The sequence below is a fragment of the Sciurus vulgaris genome, assembly GCF_902686455.1.
Source record: "Sciurus vulgaris genome assembly, chromosome: 1".
NCBI classification, from domain to species: domain Eukaryota; kingdom Metazoa; phylum Chordata; class Mammalia; order Rodentia; family Sciuridae; genus Sciurus; species Sciurus vulgaris.
In genome coordinates this window covers 47,053,851-47,071,755 of record NC_136461.1, presented here as the reverse complement: position 1 = coordinate 47,071,755, position 17,905 = coordinate 47,053,851, and the positions used below count along the sequence as shown (strand labels likewise).

The 17,905-nt window shown below is 41.0% G+C and overlaps 1 protein-coding gene across 5 annotated transcripts in view; it reads left to right on the top strand.

Moving 5' to 3' along the window:
* Positions 1–17,905, top strand: part of OMA1 (OMA1 zinc metallopeptidase) — a 128,875-nt gene that overhangs the window by 66,006 nt on the left and 44,964 nt on the right. The gene's annotated exons all lie outside the window — the stretch shown is intronic.

Genomic DNA, 17,905 nt, shown 5'->3' with positions numbered 1-17,905 from the left:
AATAAAAGCAAGAATCAATAACTGGGATAGATTCAAACTAAAAAGCTTTCTCTCAGCAAAGGAAACTATCAGCAATGCGAAGAAAGAGCCTACAGAGTGGGAGAATATCTTTGCCAATCATACTTCAGGTAGAGCACTAATCTCCAGAATCTATAAAGAACTCAAAAAACTCTACTCCAAGAATTCAAATAATCCAGGGGACAAATGGGCTAAGGAAATGAATAGACACTTCACAGAAGAAGATCTACAAGCAATCAACAAACATACGGAAAAATGTTCAACATCTCTAGTAATAAGAGAAATGCAAATCAAAACCACCCTAAGATTCCATCTCACCCCAATTAGAATGGCGATTATCAAGAATACGAGCAACAACAGGTGTTGGCGAGGATGTGGGGAGAAAGGTACACTCATACATTGCTGGTGGGGCTGCAAATTAGTGCAGCCACTCTGGAAAGCAGTGTGGAGATTCCTTAGAAAACTTGGAATGGACCCTCCATTTGACCCAGCTATCCCACTCCTTGGCCTATACCCAAAGGACTTAAAATCAGCATACTACAGAGATACAGCCACATCAATGTTCATAGCTGCTCAATTCACAATAGCCAGACTGTGGAACCATCCTAGATGCCCTTCAATTGATGAGTGGAGAGGTTTCAAGATGGCGGCCTAGAGGGTGGCTGCATTTCATGTTGCTCCAGGACTCAGGATTCAAAAGAGGAGATATTGAGACACTTGGGACCAACTCAGAGCAGCCGGGTGACTCTCACCCGTTGGGAAGGCATCCCGGATGGGACGGTGGTCCCGGAACACAGGAAACTTTGTGAAGTAGAGCTGCCGGCGAGACACGCCTCCCCCCGCTGGAGCAGTGAACTCGGACAACTGGGAGCGCCGTAAAGGAGGCCGCTCGGCACAGCGCTGGGACTTGGAGCAACCACTGGGGCTCCGGCGGCTGCCCAGGGGAGGAGTGGCGAGGAGAGCTGTGTGGACTCAGGACACCGGGGCCTGCCCTGAGGAGGAGGAGGAGGAACGTGGCCGCTTGGATTCGGAGTGACTGCACCAGAGCTACAGGCGGTTGCCAGAGGAGAAGCTGCGTGGCGAGTTGTTTGGACTCAGAACGACTGCTTCTGAACACCGGGGCCTGCCCTGAGGACGAGCAGGAGGAAGAGGAGCGCGGCGGGTCGTTTGGACTCGCAGTGACTGCATTAGCGCTCCAGGCGGCTGCACAGAGGAGAAGGCGAGTGGTGAGTTGTTTGGACTTAAAGTGACATCTCCTGAACACAGGGGGGCTGCCTGGAGGAGAAGCGCGGTGCGTCGCTTGGTCTCCAGTGGCCACACCAGAGCTCCGGACGGTTGCCCAGAGGACCCGTGCAGTGGGTCACGTGGATTCAGAGCCACTCAGAGCGACTGCTCCTGAACACCCGGGGGGTTATCTGGAGAAGGAGGAGGAACGGGGAGGGTCACTTCGACTCGGAGTGATTGATTGCCCAGGGCTACGGGTGGTTGGTGGGAGGTGGAGGCACGCAGTGAGTTTCTTGGACTCCTAGTGACCACACCGGAATACTGGGCGGCTGTCTGGAGGAAGAGGCATGTGGCGGGTCTCTGGGACTCAGAGCGATTGTACGGGGCCCCAGGTGGCTGCTCAGAGGAGGGGCCGCATAGCCAGGCGATTAGGTGCAGAGCAGGGTCCCAGGATCTAGGAGGCTTCTTGGTGGAAGAGCCGCACAGAGACAGGCTTAGGGCGGAGCAAAGGTTCCAGGCCTGTGGGCAGATTCTCTGAGGAGGGGCAGCCTAAGGAGATTCATCTGCGAAGGGTGAGGCTCCCAGGCCCAGGAGGTAGGGCCGGGCCCCTGGGAACTTTGCAGAGGAAGGCAGCCCAGCCCAGGTGGTAGCTGTAAATTGAGGGGAACCTCTAGGAGGGAACTGACCAGTGAGACCTCCCCACCGGGTGAGTCTTCCCTGCCGGGTGAGGTTTCCTCACAAGGACGGTAAAACCAGAGACTCAGGCCCAAACAGGCCTTGCCTCAGCCCGCAGCCTAGGTACCCTTTGGATGACCACTGGTCAACAAGTGGAGGCACCTCTGCCCACTAGCAGGGATTATACCCCACCTGAAGGCCACCACTCCTAGAGAGGCAGCTTCCTTGTGGAGCACCGCATTATCAACTTCCTCCAAGACTTCAGCCTACTGAAGGCTAAGGGGGGATATATATAGAAATCTTCAGGGACATTGTAAGTCAATAGAGGAAATCTGCAATATCTCAGCAGTCCACTGAAACCTGAACAATATGAGAAAACAAGGAAAGAAAATGCTGCAAACAAATCTAGATGTTACATCAATAAAACCCAATGACTGCATGGCAGAAGAAATGACAGAAAAGGAGTTCAGAATGTACGTAATTAAAATGATCAGAGAAGCAAACGATGAGATGAAAGAGCAAATGCATGCACTGAATGAGGAGATGAAAGAGCAAATGCAAGCATTGAATGATCGCACCAATTGACAGTTAAAAGAGCAAATACAGGAAGCAAAAGATCATTTCAATAAAGAGTTAGAGATATTGAAAAAAAAACCAAACAGAAATCCTTGACATGAAGGAAACAATAAACCAAATTAAGAACTCCATAGAAAGCATATCCAATAGGATAGAACACCTGGAAGACAGAACCTCAGACACTGAAGACAAAATATTTAACCTTGAAAACAAAGTTGAAGAAACAGAAGATGGTAAGAAATCATGAACAGAATCTACAAGAACTATGGGATATCATGAAAAGGCCAAATTTAAGAATTATTGGGATTGAGGAAGGCCTAGAGAAACAAGCCAAAGGAATGAGCAATTTATTCAATGAAATAATATCAGAAAATTTCCCTTATCTGAAGAATGAAATGGAAAATCAAGTTCAGGAGGCTTATAGGACTCCAAATACACAAAATTACAACAGACCCACACCAAGGCACATTATAATGAAAATACCTAACATACAAAATAAAGACAGAATTTTAAAGGCTGCAAGAGAGAGGAATCAAATTACATTCAGGGGGAAACCAATACGGATATCAGCAGATTTTTCAATCCAGACCCTAAAAGCTAGAAGGCCCTGGAACAACATTTTTCAAGCTCTGAAAGAAAATGGATGCCAACCAAGAATCTTATACCCAGCAAAACTTACCTTCAAATTTGACGATGAAATAAAATCCTTCCATGATAAACAAAAGCTAAAAGAATTTACAAAAAGAAAGCCAGCATTGCAGAACATTCTCAGCAATATATTCCATGAGGAAGAGATGAAAAACAAAGAAGCAAATCAGCAAAGGGAGGAATTATCCTAAAGGAATTGTCAAATAAAGGAGGAAACAAGTTGTGTCAAACAAATAAATAAATAAAATTTAAAAAATGAACCAAATGACCGGGAAACCAAATCATATCTCTATAATAACCCTGAATGTTAATGGCCTGAATTCATCAATCAAAAGACATAGACTGGCAGATTGGATTAAAAAGAAAGATCCAACAATATGTTGCCTGCAAGAGACTCACCTCATAGAAAAAGATACCCATAGACTAAAGGTGAAAGGATGGGGAAAAACATACCATGCACATGGACTCAGCAAAAAAGCTGGAGTATCCATCCTCATTTCCGATAATGTGGACTTCAAGCCAAAGTTAGTCAGAAGGGATAAAGAAGGTCATTTCATACTGCTTAAGGGAAGCATAAATCTGCAAGATATAACAATCATAAACATCTGTGCCCCAAACAGTGGCTCATCCATGTATGTCAAACAAATCCTTCTCAATTTCAGAAACCAAATAAACCATAACACAATAATACTAGGTGATTTTAACACGCCTCTCTCACCACTGGACAGATCTTCCAGACAAAAATTGAACAAAGAAACCATAGATCTCAATAACACAATCAATAATTTAGACTTAACGGACATTTATAGAATATACCATCCAACCAAGAGCGAATACACTTTCTTCTCAGCAGCACATGGATCCTTCTCTAAAATAGACCATATATTATGCCACAAAGCTAATGTTAGCAAATACAAGAAGATAGAGACACTGCCATGTATTCTATCAGATCATAATGGATTGAAGTTAGAAATAAATGAAAGAGTAAAACACAGAAACTATTCCAACATCTGGAGATTAAACAATATACTATTATATGATGAATGGATAACAGAAGATATTAGGAAGGAAATTAAAAATTCTTAGAGGTAAATGAGAACAAAGAAACAACATATCAAAATCTCTGGGACACTATGAAAGCAGTACTTAGAGGGAAATTTATTTCATGGAGCGCATTTAATAAAAGAAGTAAAACTCAACAAATAAACAAGCTAATGCTACAGCTCAAAGCCCTAGAAAAAGAAGAACAGACCAACACCAAAAGTAGTAGAAGACAGGAAATAGTTAAACTCAGAGCTGAAATCAATGAAATTGAAACAAAAGAAACAATACAAAAAATTGACAAAATAAATAGTTGGTTCTTTGAAAAAATAAAGAAAATTGATAAACCTTTAGCCACACTAACAAAGAGAAGACGAGAGAAAACCCAAATCACTAAAATTCGGAATGAACAAGGAAATATCACAACATACAGGATTGAAATACAAAACATAATTAGAAGCTATTTTGAAAACCTATACTCCAACAAAATAGAAAATTTCGAAGACGTCAGCAGGTTTCTAGAGACATATGAATTGCCTAAACTGAACGAGGAGGACATAAACAATTTAAATAGACCAATTTCAAGTACTGAAATAGAAGAAGTCATCAAAAGCCTACCAACAAAGAAAAGTCCGGGACCAGATGGGTTCTCAGCCCAGTTCTACAAAACCTTTAAAGAACAGCTCATTCCAATACTTCTCAAAGTATTCCATAAAATAGAAGAGGAGGGAACCCTCCCAAACTCATTCTATGAAGCCAATATCACACTGATACCTAAACCAGACAGAGACTCATCAAGGAAAGAAAATTTCAGACCAATATCCTTAATGAACATCGACACAATAATTCTCAACAAAATTTTAGCAAATTGCATACAAAAACATATTAAAAAGATAGTGCACCATGATCAAGTGGGTTTCATCCCAGGGATGCAAGGTTGGTTCAACATCAGGAAATCAATAAACGTAATTCACCATATTAATAGACTTAAAGTCAAGAATCACATGATTATTTCAATAGATGCAGAAAAAGCATTTGATAAAATACAGCACCCCTTCATGCTCAAAACACTAGAAAAAATAGGGATAGTGGGAACATTCCTTAACATTGTAAAGGCCATTTATGCTAAGCCCATGGCTAATATCATTCTAAATGGTGAAAAACTGAAAGCATTCCCCCTAAAAACTGGAACAAGGCAGGGATGCCCTCTTTCACCACTTCTATTCAACATCGTTCTTGAGACTTTGGCCAGAGCAATTAGACAAACCAAAGAAATTAAAGGGATACAAATTGGAAAAGAAGAACTCAAACTATCCCTGTTCGCTGATGACATGATTATATATTTAGAGGAACCTGGAAATTCCACCAGAAAACTCTTAGAACTCATAAGTGAATTCAGTAAAGTAGCAGGTTACAAGATCAATGCCCATAAATCCAACGCATTTTTATACATAAGTGATGAATCTTCAGAAAGAGAAATTAGGAAAACTACCCCATTCACAATAGCCTCGAAAAAAATAAAACACTTGGGAATCAATCTCACAAAAGAGGTGAAAGACCTCTACAATGAGAACTATACAACACTAAAGAAAGAAATTAAAGAACACCTTAGAAGATGGAAAGATCTTCCATGTTCTTGGATAGGAAGAATTAATATTGTCAAAATGGCCATACTACCTAAAGTGCTATACAAATTCAATGCAATTCCAATTAAAATCCCAATGACGTAGTGCTGGCCGTATAGCCCCTCACGTAGAGTGCCTGACTCTCATCCTGGAGACCCAGGTTCGAGTCCCCGGCCCTCTCTGATTGTGCAAATTCCAATGACGTACCTTACAGAAATAGAGCAAGCAATTATGAAATTCATCTGGAAGAATAAGAAACCCAGAATAGCTAAAGCAATCCTTATCAGGAAGAGTGAAACAGGGGGTATTGCAATACCAGATCTTCAACTCTACTACAAAGCAATAGTAACAAAAACAGCATGGTATTGGTACCAAAATAGAAAGGTAGATCAATGGTACAGAATAGAGGACACGGACACAAACCCAAATAAATATGATTTTCTCATACTAGACAAAGGGGCCAAAAATATGCTGGAGAACAGATAGCCTCTTCAACAAATGGTGCTGGGAGAATTGGAAATCCATATGCAACAGAATGAAACTAAACCCATATCTCTCACCATGCACGAAACTAAACTCAAAATGGATTAAGGACCTCGGAATCAGACCAGAGACCCTGCAGATTATAAAAGAAAAAGTAGGTGCAAATCTTCACCTTGTTGGTCTAGGATCAGACTTCCTTAACAGGACTCCCATAGCACAAGAAATAAAAGCAAGAATCAATAACTGGGATAGATTCAAACTAAAAAGCTTTCTCTCAGCAAAGGAAACTATCAGCAATGCGAAGAAAGAGCCTATAGAGTGGGAGAATATCTTTGCCAATCATACTTCAGGTAGAGCACAATCTCCAGAATCTATAAAGAACTCAAAAAACTCTACTCCAAGAATTCAAATAATCCAGGGGACAAATGGGCTAAGGAAATGAATAGACACTTCACAGAAGAAGATCTACAAGCAATCAACAAACATACGGAAAAATGTTCAACATCTCTAGTAATAAGAGAAATGCAAATCAAAACCACCCTAAGATTCCATCTCACCCCAATTAGAATGGCGATTATCAAGAATACGAGCAACAACAGGTGTTGGCGAGGATGTGGGGAGAAAGGTACACTCATACATTGCTGGTGGGGCTGCAAATTAGTGCAGCCACTCTGGAAAGCAGTGTGGAGATTCCTTAGAAAACTCGGAATGGACCCTCCATTTGACCCAGCTATCCCACTCCTTGGCCTATACCCAAAGGACTTAAAATCAGCATACTACAGAGATACAGCCACATCAATGTTTATAGCTGCTCAATTCACAATAGCCAGACTGTGGAACCAACCTAGATACCCTTCAATTGATGAGTGGATAAAGAAACTGTGGTATATATATACAATGGAATATTACTCAGCCATAAAGAATGATAAAATTATGGCATTTGCAGGCAAATGGATGAAATTGGAGAATATCAAGCTAAGTGAGATAAGCCAATCTCAAAAAGGCAAAGGAAGAATGATATCGCTAATAAGTGGATGATGACACATAATGGGGGGTGGGAAGGGTTAGTGTTAGGGTTAGAGTTAGGGTTAGGGAGGGGGGCAAGTATGGAGGAAGGAAGGACTGTATAGAGGGAAAAGAGGGGTGGGAGGGGTGCGGGGAAGGGAAAAAATAACAGAATGTATCAAACAACATTACTCTATGTAAATTTATGATTACACAAATGGTATGCCTTTACGCCATGTACAGAGAAACAACATGTATCCCATTTGTTTACAATAAAATAAAAAAAAAGAAGTGCTGTTTTTGGTTCAGACAATAGAACAAACCACAAAATTGGGAGCGAGGGTGATTTTCATGCTGTCATAGCGTGTTTGGTACAGTCTTAAGAGAAAGTCATGCCTTTTTGGGTCCTCAGCAGTATTACAGCTTGGAAATCTCTGGGATTCTCAGAGAAGACAGCCACTGTGTTCTCATTGATAGCACTAGGAGAAGCAGGAGCGAGATGCTGCCCCCATGTTCATCTCCCTGACTACTAGACATCAGCAAAAGTGCTGGAGGAGAAAGATGAGAAAAGTCCCAGTGATGCCCAGAAATTGCTGTATTATATAAATTTGGGAGTAAATTTTAAAATATGAGTTTAATTATACAGTATTATTTGTACTCCCAAACTGGTGAAGACTAGCAACATTCTAGTTATATTCCTAAGGCAGACATTTTTCTTAAAACACTTTATATTGAATAAATAATTTTTTAGGGAATTGAAAGGGAAAGAAACTACTTTTTTGATCATCTACTATGAGCTGGACCCTGTATTCATTTATTCTACCACCTTGTGGAAAGGTTTTATTTTCATTTTACTCTGAAAAATAGACTTGGAGAGGTTTTAAAAAATATATTCAATGTCCCTTACTTAGAAAGAGCAAAGCTATGTCTGACTACCAATCTGCCTATTTTCCACAACTCTCAGATATCTTTAAGTTATCAAAAGACAAGAAAAAAATTCTACTCTCATTCGTTTGTTTCCTCATGTGTGGCTTCAATACAGGTAAACATCTTGCAATATAAAATCTGAGACCACCTGTATTGGCTGCAGGATGAATTTTTCAGGTATTCCTTTTAGACCCTTCTATCAAAATTGCATGGAAAGCAGGGGTGAGACAGCACAGGAAAGTGGGACCCTCCCTGCCTGTGGGAGCCTGTGGCATCTCATTTAGGATGTGTCCTAATGCTGTTAAATTTGCTTAGACAAATTATTTGCCTAGTGTTAAGAAGACAAGTTCAGAGTCAGTTTTTCTTTCCCGTGGTTTTATTATATAGCTCAGAAGATATTCCTTGATCTGCACACAAGACAACACTTGTAAGGGAGAAATTCACAGTGCCTGTTGTCCATACTGTCATTCTTCACTTTCCTGGTGATTGGGTTTTGTAAGAGGCACTCCATAACATGGAAAGACGTTTGGAGAATGTCACCCAGAGGTAAACAGTAAAACAGTGTTTGATTTCCCTGCGGATTCTCTAAGAAAATAGTGTAGTGGAGAACCCTAGTCTATTTTTCCTTCCACCCCCTTGCCACATCTGATTGTGTTGTTCAGACTTTCTAAGAAAACGTGTGCAAGTTGACATCATGTCAGAAAAAGCAGAGATAATAGAGATAATACTTTGTAGTTATGTGAAAAAGACATTTTTTAACCCATGGAATCAAATATAAAAGAAATAACTACATTTTGATCAGGGTTTCAAGAACAAACAGCAATTAGAATGTAAGGTGTGTGTGTATGTATATATATACATACACACACACACACACACACACACACATACAAATATCATATTAAAACAACCTCTTTACGTTCTACATTTAGTTGTAGAATTTTTCTTGTTACTGTCTGCACTATCCCTGTTCCTATAAGATTTAAATGTTGCCTGGTTAGCTCAGTCATTAGGAGCATGAGGTCAGTAAATTGAAGGCACAAACAATCTAATCTCTTTTATGATGCAGATAATTGTGAAACTGTATCCTGTAAAACTAAAAGAGAATGTGTGTATTTATTGGTATTTATTTAATACCTTATAGTTTTTGTCACATTATGGGCATAAAATTAATATTTTATTACCACTGTATACTCAACATCAACCATCTGGTCAAAGGGTAAAAGAATGAAGAAAGGAGAAACAGTCACATTTTGTGAAATCTCTGCCTCTTGGAAGCTAGCCTTGGGACTCTGGACAGGTCACTGAAACTTTGTAATCCTCATTTCTTCATTTATTGTCCTCAGAGGTTTGATGCAATGATTAAGTGAAATGATGTGCTTAAGGCATCATAAAGTCTACAGCTCCAACCATAACCATTTTTTTTTAATCAAATGTCTGCTTTGTACCAAGTGCCTTTGAACCTCTCAGTTCAACCTTATAAATGATAGATATTATACTGTCCCCTTTGGAGATCAGGAAACTGAAATTTAGAGGGGCAATGAAGTTTGTCACAGCTAGGCTATCAAAGACAAGGAAGAAACTTTACTTATAAGAACAGAAAAACCAACTCAAACTGATCCAAGAAAATATATTGCCTCACCTAACAGAAAACCCCAGAAGTGTGTAGTTTAATCCAGAGGATCACAATGTAATCAAAGCAATGGACATTTTGCTATGTGATTTTTCTCAACTGTGGCTTCACTTTTCCCTGATGTTATCAAGGTGGCTATCAGCAGCTCTCATGGTAACATGCTTCATTCATACCCAAGTGGAAAGAGCAACTCAGCCTACAACTATTGCAACAAAGCCTTCAACACTCTAACTGCATCCTGAAGCAATTACCAAGACAAGGGACAGGATCATCCTGATTGACCTGGACTCATTGGGCTCCAGCCCTGGAGTTGAGGAGGTGCACCATCAACACCAGCAAACAGAATGTGCAGTGGGACATGCAACCACAGGTCCTAGTGAGGAAGTGGCTGGACTAGAATTGAAACCTGTTAGGTTTATCCTCTTTCAGCAGACAAACAGATAATTCCTTAAAAATTTGTCCTGAAATGATATTTAATCTCAGCAAAAAGAGCCTAAGTTTTTACTTTGCTATGATAGTAAATTAGTTTATTCACTTTACCACATAAGGTTTTTTTGTTTGTTTTTGTTTTATAACCTACATTATATTCTTAAAACTAACTTATTAGGTTGGAAGGAAAAATAGTATTACAGGAGAGAAACAGCTTGAAGGAATTAGGTGAATTATCTAAGTACATATTTCAAGTAAATGGCTAAACTGGGATTAGAGCTAAAGGACTCACTGATTTGTAATCCAGTGTTCTTTCTGCAATACCACATTTTTTGGAGAAGCAAGTATCGCTTCCATTTTTTCCTCTGGAAACTAAAGCTCAAAGATATTAAGCAATGTGTCCTACACTGCTTGACTTTTAATGTCGAACTGAGATGCAAATCCTCATCTTTTAACTACGAAGTCTGTGTCTTTCATTCATTTTCTGCAAATCTCATGAAGGTATGGAGTTTGTTTCCCTTCACCCCTCACTAGTGAACAGCAGGACAGTACCTCTTTCCCTTTACTTAAAACCATTCATTTTAATACTCTAAAGAGAGAAGGTAAAAATATCCAATTTTAAGCATATCCATACAAGTGGAGGGTAAAAGTCCTGTTCTTTTAGGGCCTAGAGAGTTCTGTAATCTGTGGTGACAAATACCCTCATTCATTTCTGGGAAGAAAACCTCAATATTCCACCCTCTACACCTGACCCACTGACTTCCATCAGAAGCGTTAGCCAGTGGCTCCCACCTTCCAATCACCAAGCACTCCTTTTCTTGGCTTTGTGCACAAGAAGTTTTGCACAACAGTTCTCTGTGTCAAAGGGTCAGAGTGTCTAGACTCAGGACCAGGGTGTCTCACTGCCCCAGCTGATTAGGAGTTGAGACTGCTGAGCAAGGGGCAGAAGTTACAGTGTAGTCCAGTTTCCAGCTCTTGGAATGTCTATGATATCATCAGAGACTAATCAGAGTCTCTGATCATAGTGTGCCCTCTGCCATTCCAAATTCCACCCAAAGGCAGAAATTTGTTTGGATGGCCTAATTATGTGAGAGAAAATCTAAAACTTTTAGTTAAGCTCTTGGAAATACTAAGCATATCTGGCAGATTCCTACTACCATAGTCACAGACCACAAGGGGTCTGGAACCTCATCTTGAGCTGTGTTGGTTTAAAATCAGCTCTGCTTTCCCCCATACCTTGAGAATATAGAAGAAAGTAAAATTAACATGTATAAATTTTGGCCAATAGATACAAGGTATGACCATATTTTTGTGGGTTAGACATGATGGATGGTCTCCAGGATTTTATTGTTCTATATTTAAGGACGTATCTTCTAAAGTAACTAGTTCTGCATAGAAGCAAATCAAATTTAATTTTTTTCTATAATTATTTCCCTTTGATATTGTAGCTGTAAGAGAATCAAGTACAACATCACTGGTCTCACATCTTATTTTTTCTTTTTTCTTTGGGAAAGTGGGGTAGTAACATTTGCCCTGCCTAGTTTCCAGGGTTTATTCTAGGTTTTAAATATAGCAATAGGCATCTGCTTCAAACAGCATCCAGAGTGCTCTACCCATACTGATTTTTACATGCTGGCATTATTAGCGAGGACATTTCCAGAAAGATGGTCATTTACCTAATCTATTATAACTCTGAACTGATGATGATCTGTCCTGGTCTGGCTAGTGCTTCTGATCTCCATTGTTATGACTGGGATATGAAATGTTCCCCCAAAACTCAGGTGTTGAAGGCTTGATTTCCAATGTTCAATGTTCAGCAGTGGGACCTTTAAGAAGTGATTGGATCATTAGGGCTCTAACCTCAATAGTGGATTAAAAACATTGATGTATCAAAGTTCAATAGGTTATTGGAAAGAGGTGGAACTTTAGTAGATGGGGCCTTGTTGAAGGAAGGAAGTCACTGAGGGTGTGCCCTTGGAGGATATATTTTGTCCCCAGCCCCTACCTCTTGCTTTCTGCTTCCTGGTCACCATTGGTGAGTGCTTTGCTTCACCATGCACTCTCCACCATGATGCTCTGTTTCACCACAGGCCCTAAAATAATGGAGCCAAGTGACCATGGACTGAAACCTCTGAAACTGTGAGCCAAAAGAAATCTTTCCTCCTTTAAGTTAATTTTCCCAAGTATTTTGTCACAGTGACAGAAAGCTAATTAATATGTCATCAGTTTCTTTATTCTGATGTTTAAATATAGAAAAATGAGACCAGCCTTTTCCTGGAATCACCAGTCTATTCTCCATATGATTGACTGGAAGAATGGGAACTAATATTTGTTGATCCCTACAAAAGGCAAGATCCTATGGTCTTTATCTCCTTTTAATCCTCACAGCAATCCTGTAAACTTTGGGTTATAGGACTGTGGCACTTGACCACAAATACAAAGATAGTCCAGGTCTGTGAGACTCAAAAGTTTAACTGTCTTAACATACTTTTACACACAAATGAAAGCAATTGAGAGGGCAACAGGGAAATGTTTATTTGGGGCCCTCCTTCTGCAGGAACAGATTTTCTCCTGCTTCACAATCCCTGAAACTTTCCAGTATCTTATTTCTCAATAGTAACTGCTTGTGATGAGCCAATCAGCTAACTGAAAGCTAGCCTTGACATGTATTGGCACATTAAGTGCTAAGTGAATTCAAGGCAAAAGATTGAAAGCATTAATGAATGGAGGTATGAACAAATTTGTACAAACAAGCAAGGAATGGTCTTTTCTTGAATGTTTGAGGAAACTTTTGGGTGAACTTCATTTACTAACAGTAATGGGAAAGCCTCACCCAGGTACCCAGGGGCATTTTTACGTTACCTCTTCCTAATGTCCAGGGGTCACTAAGCCTCAGCTACACCCATAAGCACTTAAGATAAGAAAAGCCCCATCAGTTATGCACCCTTTAACCATTCACTAACCGTACAGTCTGCTTTATTTTTCTTCTGCCGGGGTCCAACCCTAGCAGGGGTCGTAGTGGTCACAGGTGATGGAGTAGGCGTCGGCGAGGTGGAGAACAAAGCAACACAAACTCAAGGAATGGATGCTAAGTTCTAAATTTTATTTTTCCCAGCCAGCTTTTTATACATTAAAAGGTAGGCAGTTACACATGTTTTTTCAGAACAGGAAAAGATCACAAGGAGAAAAACAAAAATATTTTGTATGATCATTACTAGACTAGACAAGGAAGTATTCTGATTATTCTAGTAATTGTTTACTTGTGATAACCTATAACTAAACAATAAGACATATTAATATTTAACTGATCATAAAGGTTAAAGCAAGTTCAGTAGGGTTGAATAAATGTCAGTCATGTGACTACTGCTGTAGTTAATAAATGCTACACATTTTAAGCTAAGAAATATATGATATCATCTTATACTTAACATTGAACTTAACATTGAGGAACACTTTATTTCTTCTGTTCCTGTTATTCCTTCCTGATGGGGTTGGAATTATTTTCCTACATGTTTCAGGTCATCTGAGAGTAGTCAACAGGGAATCGGCAGCTAGAATCTGTTTTTGTATTTTCTCATAGCAATCTTGGTTACTCAGAGTTTCATAGCAAATGAGGAAATCTGAAATCACTGTTCCATAAGAAGTCTGATTTTTATGTTCTAACCCTGGTTCTGTTAAGACTCCTATTTTCAGGGAAAACACATAAAATATTAATAGTAAACCTACACATATTAAGCAAGCAAGGAAGGAAAGTCCGCAACTGAATTCCCAATACAATGAGACTTTGCAAACGCCTTTATTACTCAGCAGAATCCTTGTCAAGCACTGAGGGGAATTGCAGGTGGCGTAACATTCTTCAGAGTATCTATATCCCTTGTAAATCACAGGCTTATTTGACACTTGTAGCTACCCAAAGTCTTTCAGGCCATAAGCCTTGACTTGATCTAATCTCTATGAACTAGCTCCTCCTCTTAGGAGAACTAGTTTTGGAAACAGCCAGGGATTTGAGTTCAGATACTGTGGATTTATATCTTGTCTTCCTTACTGGGGGGATCTGACAAGTCACTCTGCCTCTCAGAACCTCAATTTGTCCTTGCCCTATGATGTGAAGACAGGAAGAGTCCTATCACTACCTGCCATATAATAATGCAGTCCTGCCTGTGGCTACTGGCCTGGGAGTACCTTTGGGGCAGGAGCTCTGTTATTTTCATTGTTTTTTGTCCACAGTCCAAAGCACTGCTCAATACATGCTTCTTAAGTCAATTTAAAGAACAGTAACTATTATCGCCTTTTAATGTTGTGCCATCGAATTCCTCAGTGGAGTCTCAACAGTTCTAGCAGACAGATGGACTCCTTTTCAGCTTTGCCCCAAAGCCTTGCCCCTAAGAGCTCAGCCTCTGCAGCCACCCAGACCTGGGTCTGAGACTGGCTGGTTCTGGGTGGGTTACCTCACTCTCTAAGACTGTTTTCTGCTTAGAAAATGAAGATATCTACAATGGTGCTTTGTGGGGTTGTCGTGAGGACCCTGTGTGTGTCCAGGGCTCAGCACACTCCAGGGTGTAAGAAGTACTGTCAGGATGCATCTGAGTTGGCTAGCATTCAGAGTTGGTGTCAGGATGACTGGAGGGGCCACACTCATCTCCCATGGACTCAAGCTCACCTGCAGCTGCTGAGGGTGCTTGCTGTCCTCCCCAGGGGTTCCTTTGGCACCACAGATGACACTTAACCATATGTTACTTAACCATAAGCAGTATCAGCTGGAAGTGCGGGGATTGGGAGATTCAAGCCCAAGGCCATCCCCAGGTTAGTGGAAATGAATCAGGGGACATAGCCCTCTGCATCTCCATCTTCATGGGATGATTCTGGGGTCTGCACCACACAGTTTGACAGAAGGGCCCTGTGGGACTGAGCCCCCTGGGTCCAGAACTTTCACATACTGGCTTTTCTCTGTTTTCTGGCTTACTTTCAGCCCCTCACAAGTGCTTCCTAAGATCACTGCCAACTACGCTAACTGCAGCTCACCTGTCCTACTCTTGTGCTTATCTCGGCCAGTTTTTAGGGGAGCCCACACTGTGAGGTTAGCTATAAAACATTGTTATTAAATCCACTTTATAGATGGAGAAATTGAAGTTCAGAGAGGCAAAGGAATTGGCTTCTGGGTTACACAACAAGTGGTTCTGAGACTCCATAACTCCTGGGGTTGTTCTGAGGAAGTAACCATCCACTCTCAGGCAGAAATGGGCTTTGTAAATGTAGTATTGTGCACCTTGCTTTTTGTCTCTTCATATGCAAATACTTCAAATGAGGATGACACGGAAGGTGGTTCGGCGATGTCCAGAGTGCCCATAAACATGCTCAAGTCCATTCTCAGGCCACACAGTTTGTCCCCAGAGCAGCCTTGCGGTTTGAGCTTATTATCCATGATTCATAGACTCTGGATCCAGAGTGACCCTAATAGCCACCATGAAGTAGGAGTTTGACTTGGAAATCATAGTCTAGGCATAAAATGATATTTACATACATGTGGCAGCTTGTCCTGGAGCAGGAAAAGTTTATTTAACAGCCAGAACAGATTGCAGATAACACTCAATGGCCTCGTCCGGAACACAGAAATCTGTCAGAGTTGAAATGGAAAGGAAATGCAGGCAGGGAAGACAGACCAGGCTTGGGGAAGCCTACTCAGCAGTGCTCAGACTCGCTCTGCAGAGGGCCCTTGAGCCGGATTGTTCTGGAGATGGGGTCACTGGGGCTTAGTAGGATCAAGTCACTAACAATACAAGCAGTAAGGAGAGCAATAATAATGACTGCCATTCCTTCCTGAGACCTCTTACAAACCAAGACCTAAAAGCACTTGACATGTAGTAGCTGGTTTGACTCTGCAGCAGTTCTGTGAGACAGATATGATTGACCCACTTTAGGAATGAGGAGACTGGAGCCCAGAGCTCTAAGTCAGTTAAGGCTACCCCGGCCTCCAAGCTCCTGGGCCCCTGACACAATGACATTTGGAGACAGTAGGTGTAAGGAGCTTGGCTAGTTGGTTGATTCATAATATATGAACATACAGAGTAATGTGGGGAAATGTCTTTCTTGGAGAAGTACTTAGCTTTCCTGGGACAGCTTCTTTTCCTACCAAATGATCTGGAATGCCTGCCTCATAGAGCATGTGTGAGAAGGTAGTGGGTTTAGGCTTGGAGGTGCCTGGCTCAGGGTAAGTGATCATTGCTTGCTACTGCTCTTTCTCTCTTACCTCATAGCATACACTCCACCTATTTCCAAAGCTGCTTTACAAAAGAAAGTTGGGCCAAGGTCTGAGAGGAGATTCAGTTCTTGTCAGATCTCTTAGAGATTCTTTTCTTAGGACAGAGAATGTTAAGGGACAAATATAAGATGGCCTTTTCAACCAAGTCTTTGTTTTGTACTCCAGATAACAGGAAGTAATAATCAGCGATTACCACAGTGCTCTCTGTGGCCTCTCTCCTGGGACTATTTCATATATCCAAGCAGAGCTGGGGAGCCTGTCCCACCCCAGCCCCAGTGATATAAGAAGGACAGATAGAGCTCCCATGGTCAATCTCAAAGGCACAACTGGTCACTGGCTCTTCCTCAGAGGGACCTGCTTCTCCCTCTTTGTACCTGAGATGTTGAAACTTTCAGTGTGAGACTTAAGAGTGTAATGAGAAAAATAAAGCTAAACTTAAAATAATATTATGTCAGGGTCAATAGAAGGTGGCCACTTCTTAGATAAGAGGCTGTGAAGACAGATGACACTGAAGAATACTTTCCTCCTTTTTAGGATTGAAGCTAATGGCCACACAAGTTGAACACTGCCAACTTGCAGAGTGCCATTCACCTGGACCTTGATGTGTGTCGTAATTGAGTTATGTGGCAAGGCAGCCCTGCCTGGGGTGCCTTTATCTTTGCTGTGAGGAGCATGATCATCAAGACCACTGTCGAAGGTGAATAGATCTTTAGGTGGAAGAGGAGATGGTCAGTGATCCTGGTTACTTTTATTAACATTTTTAATAATAGTAGGCTATAATAATAGTTAATACTTATGGAGCAAAATGCCAATCTACTAAACACTGCATACATTCTCATTTTACACACTAAAATATGCCTGTTGCCTAGCCAAGAGTCACTTTTGCTCTTCCTTTTTGGCACACTTCATTTGGCTTTGTGACATTGTGCTCTGCCCAAGAGAATGAATCATGAGCATCTCAGTCAGTCATGGCAATGTTGTTCACCACCTAGTGACTGGTCTAGCAAAAGGCATGTGACCAGATATGACCAATAATAAATCAAACAAAGCAAATATTTTCCAGGGAAAATGTTTCTCTGGAAAAGAGAGAAGCCACGGTAAAGGATATTTTTGTTTGAGGTCAAAGCCTGTTGTTATTAGTACCCTTGTTTTCTATCCCTGCGTTGTAAGTATTGTGCCAAGCTATGAAGGCCTAGAGAATTCCAGAGGTACTGCTCTGGAACCCCATCATCACTGAGTTGCTGGGCCAGGTGCACTGGCACTTCCTCCATTTAAACATTTTGTGAAGTGAGATATCAAGTGTCTTTATTATTTATGCCACTATTAGTAGGTTATTCTCTTATGTGCACCAAGAAATATTTC